Source organism: Protomyctophum bolini (genome assembly GCF_963924005.1).
Source record: "Protomyctophum bolini genome assembly, chromosome: 18".
Lineage (NCBI taxonomy): Eukaryota > Metazoa > Chordata > Actinopteri > Myctophiformes > Myctophidae > Protomyctophum > Protomyctophum bolini.
The window spans coordinates 30,252,474-30,258,473 of NC_137879.1; the positions used below are offsets into that span (position 1 = coordinate 30,252,474).

The 6,000-nt window shown below is 48.5% G+C and overlaps 1 protein-coding gene across 1 annotated transcript in view; it reads right to left on the reverse strand.

The window, feature by feature from the left end:
• LOC308333376 (thyroid hormone receptor alpha) overlaps positions 1–6,000 on the reverse strand; it is a 206,832-nt gene that overhangs the window by 166,805 nt on the left and 34,027 nt on the right. Inside the window, exon 2 of the mRNA XM_080789753.1 lies at positions 5,716–5,803. The gene's annotated coding sequence lies outside the window, so the exon portion shown is untranslated. The remainder of the gene's footprint in view (positions 1–5,715; positions 5,804–6,000) is intronic.

Here is a 6,000-nt window from a genome sequence, read left to right on the forward strand (position 1 = left end):
CACCGCCAGCAGCCAGAGATGAATGTTCAAACACAGACTTAATAAATAAAAAAAGGTATCTGTCAGTTGCGTTGGACCGGAGGAAGAGGCTGAGCAGCCCCCCCCCCCCCTCCCCTGAGCCCTGGCTGACTTAACCCATTCTGACCTGAGATCAGATTCTAAAAATGTCTGCTTGAAAATGACAATTTTCTGAAAAAGCTATGTTTCTACGTCAGTCGTTCTTCGGTTTTTCAAAAAATAGCAGACCTACAACCTATATGAGCTTGTAGATCTGCTATTTTTCAATAGCTAAAGCATAGCATAATGCTAACACCCAAAAGGGGCTCCCGCCCAAAATGAGTTAACACCAATGTCAATCTCACGGCTGCGTGTGACATCCCTCCTCATAGCAGAAACGAATTAGTGTCGGGTGTGCGGTTTGAGGGTTTGAAAGCTCTTCAAAGCGAAGCCGTCAGGCGGACTCGTCCAAAGCAGTCCTTGCCGGCGGTCGGGGGAATACCTATTTTGGAACATCTTTGGGACTGAAGTGACGGCGGCCATTTAGAAGACAATGTACCTCACGTTACTGTACATGAGAAAGCACGTCGCTGACACCACGAGGAGCCTGTTTTTAGCAGGCGTGCGTTCCAGAATGCCTGTCCGTCCGCGTGTGACATCAGCTGCTCCGTCGGAAACCAGGCGTGTTTTCATTAGCCCCCCCCCCCCCAGCTAAGTTATGAGCGGCCTCGGTTCAACTCCTAGATGTCCCCCCCAATGAGGGGTCTCCGGGGAGGGGGGGGGGGGTCCGGTGGCTGCCAATGACTTCCTTTTGAAGTATAGAGAAAAACAAACACCTACCGAACGGAAACTGACAGGATGCCAAAAAGGGGGGGGGACCTCGACGGGGCGCTGGCTTTTGCGGCAACGCATGCGCAGCTGTTTGGGCAACCCGCCGGGGCCCTGTATAAAGAGGCCCTCAACCCGCCGGGGCCCTGTATAAAGAGGCCCTCAACCCGCCGGGGCCCTGTATAAAGAGGCCCTCAACCCGCCGGGGCCCTGTATAAAGAGGCCCTCAACCCGCCGGGGCCCTGTATAAAGAGGCCCTCGTAAATGTTTGGCATAAAAAGGGGGCTCGGTTTCTTAGAAAACTCCCGGGCTTTGATAGGACGCGCAGGGTGTTGGAATCGTGAAGTGCTGTGTTATGTCATGTGTACATTCTTTTTTAACCGCTCCGCTTTTCAAGAATGGAAAGTTTCACCCGAGCAATATGATCTGTGCAACATGTCACACAAAGGCTATGTGTGCTTAAGCCATTTTGGGCGGGAACCCCTTTGTGTTTTAAAGCATGTTATGCTTTAGCTATATTGAAAAATAGCAGATCTACAAGTCTCATAGCGCGGCACCGAGTGCCGCGCTATGAGCTTGTAGGTCTGCTATTTATGAAAAATCGTGATAATGTGGCACAAATCTTTCTTTCAGAGCGAACGTTTTCAACTCAAATCTTTGCTTCTGGGACAACATATTTTCATATAGAGGTGGGTGGCCAATTACATTATAACTTTTGGGATCCTTGACATGAAATATTGAGCACCTCTGACATAGAAACATAGGTATTTCAGAAAACTGTCAGAATTTTTAAAAAATAAAAAAATATTCAGGCCTAAATGGGTTAATATAGGCCGTACGATAACCATAACACCATAACAATACAATGCAACGCTCCAGCCTTTCCCACAGTGGAGTGCATGGCTATTGTTTGTCCATTTCTCCAGGCTAGGATGAGCCAGGAAGTCATGGCGGTTATTAAGGGGAGTTCAGATCAGGAACAGGGAGATCTGTTATAGGCAAGCACGTGGCTTTATAGCGTCTCTGCACTGCGTTCTCCCCTCCATTGACCCGCCGACACGCCAAACCTTCTCTCGTACCGTTATAGGAACCGGAATTGACTCTGAGAGAGAGAGACTGGCTTTGGACGGAGTATCAAAGCCACACACACACACACACACACACACACAAGCCTCTCGCCGCTCCGTCTAGGCCGCAGAGAGAGCAGAAGTTCATCGGAAAGTCAAAACTGGACGTCTTATTACACGGCCGGCCGCAGCTGAAACAGAAGCCCCCTCTGTCCCTCTCCGTCACCCTCCGGGGGCACGCCCGCCCACGTCTCCCGGACATTTTATAAACAGCACGCTCTCCTCCTCCGCCCCACCGCAGCGGACGGCTCCAGTCGGAGCACATGCAAGAATTCCAACCCCAGAGAGGAAAATCAACCGTAACCATAACATTTACACCACAAATACACCTATAAAAACGGGGGGGGACCTTTTGTTCTTCATAGAGGAGAAGCGAACGCCACGCACGCCTCCTCTGGAGTGACAGGGCTGCCCAAGAAGAAAGCGTACACGGCCCTGCATGGCTACAATGCCACGATACCACCCACTCCCGTCCATTACGCCACTCAACATGCTGCAGCCCGGCAGTACGGGACTCGGGAGCTCTGTTTACTCTGCTGCGCTGCAATAAAAACCCACGGCCTAAAGGAACAGGGAACACTTGCCCCTTCACAGTAAAACACCCGTCTGCATATCATGGCCTCACCGATACTGAGAACGCTGCTGCAAACCGCCTGTCGGCCTGCTAACCCGCTAGAAAGCCATTAAGTGCAGGGAAGCCACCCGGCTGACTGTTAAAACGTCAATAAATGATGTCATGCACACACAAAAACAACAATACGATAATGTCATCCACTAGTAAATGGCACCGCGGTTCATTTATTGTTTCCCGGAAATATCATTTACTGTAGCTGTGGGCCTTTGCCAATCACATACGACGTCCTCCCAAATTAGTTCAACTTTGGGTTTCAGACAAAAGTGAAATTACAGCCAGTGCGTATCCTGTCTAGACATAAAAAATAAATAAAACCCAACCAAAACAAGGACAGCCTTGAGGCAGGTTATTGAATTATCCCATTGATTTTTTTGGGGGTGGAGAGATTGCTACAGTAGTTGAAATGTCACAAACATAAGTGGAGAGGCGGCATATTCATATAGAGGAAACCGCCGGAGTACCTCCGTCTGTCTGGGCGCTATGCCGTCACTGTAAATACCATTGTGTCTTTGTGCTACGCCATATTAACAGCCATAAAGAGGTTTTCCCCATGGTGATGTGGGGAGAGGGGGGGGGGGGGGGGGGGGCTCAAAACAGCCATATGACAAATAAACCCCCCCCCAAATAAAAAAGATAATAAAAAAACGGAGCTGTGTAACACAGGGGGGCCTGCGTCCAAAAAGCATGCCTTTGGGATTACCCGGCCAGCAGCCAGGTGGCCACAGGCCTGCTCCAGTCAGGAGAGAGAGAAGCAGGGCCACAATAACGTTCACACAGCTACTCACTCCTTTGGCCCTTAATTTCAACTTTATGGCTCCCCAGCACTCAGCGGAGGAAGTCTGCCAAGCAGCACACAGCAGCTCAGGGCTTTATCCGCCTTCCAGCGAGCTCACAGCGAGCATACTCTTGATATTGTTTGAGGAATAGAGTGTGTGTGTGTGTGTGTGTGTGCCGTGCGTGCATGCCCGTGCGCGCACGTTGCCTGTGTGTGCCATGGTTGTGTTGTGTTTCCCCCCCCGTGTGTATTCCCGGAGAGAGAGAGACGAAAGGCAAAAGTGAAAGTGATTCCCCTGCCAAGCTTGACAGATGGGCAGGGAGTGGCACATAGCTTCCTCCTCTCTCTCTCCCTCTCTCTCTCTCTCCCTCTCTCTCTCTCTCTCCCCCTCTCTCTCTATGCCACCTGAATGGCATGCGGGAGGGACCTATACTGTGTGATGATGATCACTGCACTCCTGCATCCGCGCTCACACCTCGTCTCCTCTGACAGACCAACAACTTGCACTGGATAGAATGCACAACGTGCACTCCCCATGCTGCCCCATGCTTAACCCATTCTGACCTGAGATCAGATTCTAAAAAATGACAGTTTTCTGAAAAAGCTATGTTTTCTATGTCAAGTCGTTCTTAGATTTTTCAAAAATAGCAAAAAACGGACGATTCTAAATTAATCCGGTCCATCAAGTATATACCGCCTCAAAGTCAGTCAGTCGGTAGAGTGTGTGTGTGTGTGTGTGTGTGTGTGTGTGTGTGTGTGTGTGTGTGTGTGTGTGTGTGTGCACGCCCTCCCCATCAACACTGCAGCAGCACCGCCGCACGTTTTGGCAGCAGCAGGGAGCGGGAGGGGAGTGAGGGGGGGGGGGAGGGATATGAAAGGGGAAGAAAAAGTGCAAGTTCAACATTGTGCAAGATATCTTTCTTCTGGGGAAGATATTGCTGACTGCTGAGTCTCAGGGCCTGGCAAACCACCGCGCTACAGTGCTCTGCGTTGGTCCCGGGCCAGCAAATCGTAAAAAAAAGGGAGAAAAGAAATAAGAAATAAAAAATAAAAAAAATAAGCTGGCTCTGCTTCACCTGTTGCAGCAGCAGCAGCGCCACAGCTAATTCTGGTGCGTCGGCTTCACGCGCCCGTTGGCCCCTGAGTTGCTTTGCTCTGTCCTCCCCGTGAACTACAGGGATTTGACCATGTTTGCCCCCCCCCCCCCTGACTGCGGCTGGGGTTGAAGGAGGGGTCAGGGAACATCAAAGTTATGCCGGGGGAGCCAAAGATAGCGTGTACTCACTGTACTGTACTGTACTGTACTGTACAGTAAAGGCTAGCTGAGGACTGACCGAGCTATGATGACAAGAATGACAACGTTTGTTTCTCGCCCAACATGGTGATATGCAATGAATAACGACATGGGACTTGTGTGTCGAGTGTGGCAACTGTAATTCTGGGCATTTTGCTCGGTATGAAAAAATAAGAAATACGATTTGTATCCGAGGTCATTCTGCACGGCATGAATGAATGAATGAATGAATGAATGAATGAATGATTGTAATTGGTGATAAAAGGAAATAGCTGTCAGATCATAATTTACATGAAAGGAAGGAAAAACAAGATGACATGTGATTCTGATCAACTGTGTGGCCCTCGCAGGCAGTCCGCAGTGGAGGAAAACGTACTCAAATGTTAAGTAAAAGTATCAATACTGCAATGTTCTTAAAGTACCAAAAGTAAATGTACTACACATTGACATATATGCTCACAATGTGTCGCATTGTGAGCTGTTAGATCAGCTATTTTCAAATGGTTGAAATATATATGTATATATAGAATTGAAGTGGATAAGTATGTTTTGGAATAATAATCAAATGTAAAAAGTAACTATAAGTAACTAAAGTAAAAGTACAATATTTACATCCGAGATGCAGTGGAGTATAGGCAGGTAAAGGTATTGTAAATACTCAAGTACAGTACAAAATATCTCCAAATTGTACTTAAGTGCAGTAAATGTACTCAGATACTTTCCACCACAGTGAAGCCGAGACGTCGACATGCTACTGTACATATACAGGCAGAGGCAGGGAGCCCCTCCCTGCAATCAAACCCGATATGTGCACCTGTGGGAACGAGACACTGCCACTCCGCCATGGAAAAACAAAACCAACCCACCTCCCCTTTGACTCCGTGACACTGTCAAAACGTACCACCGTAACAGGACACTGACAGCTCCCACTGAGGCCTGGGACAGGAACTTTACTGGTGGTGGTGGCGTCAGTCACCCCTCTATACTGTTTATGTATATATATATATATATATATATATATATATATAGGTGCAAAAATAACAACACAAAAACGCCATACCTTTGTTGTGTTCTGTTGTTGTCCGCAGCTTCAATGGCACCTATTTCACATTTGTTGTTGTCTTGTCAGCTTACATCCAAACAGCGGTCTGTAATGAGAGGAGAAAAGTCGTGATCCCTCACAACCTTCCAGCAAAGAGAAACATCCATTCAGCCAAACAACAAAACCTGCAGGAATCTACCGGCTTATGACAAAAAAAGGAATTGATCCAGGAGGGTAGGAAGGAAGGGAGGGAGGGAGGGAGGGAGGGAGGTACTGCGAACAACAGCGAGCCGTGATTCCACG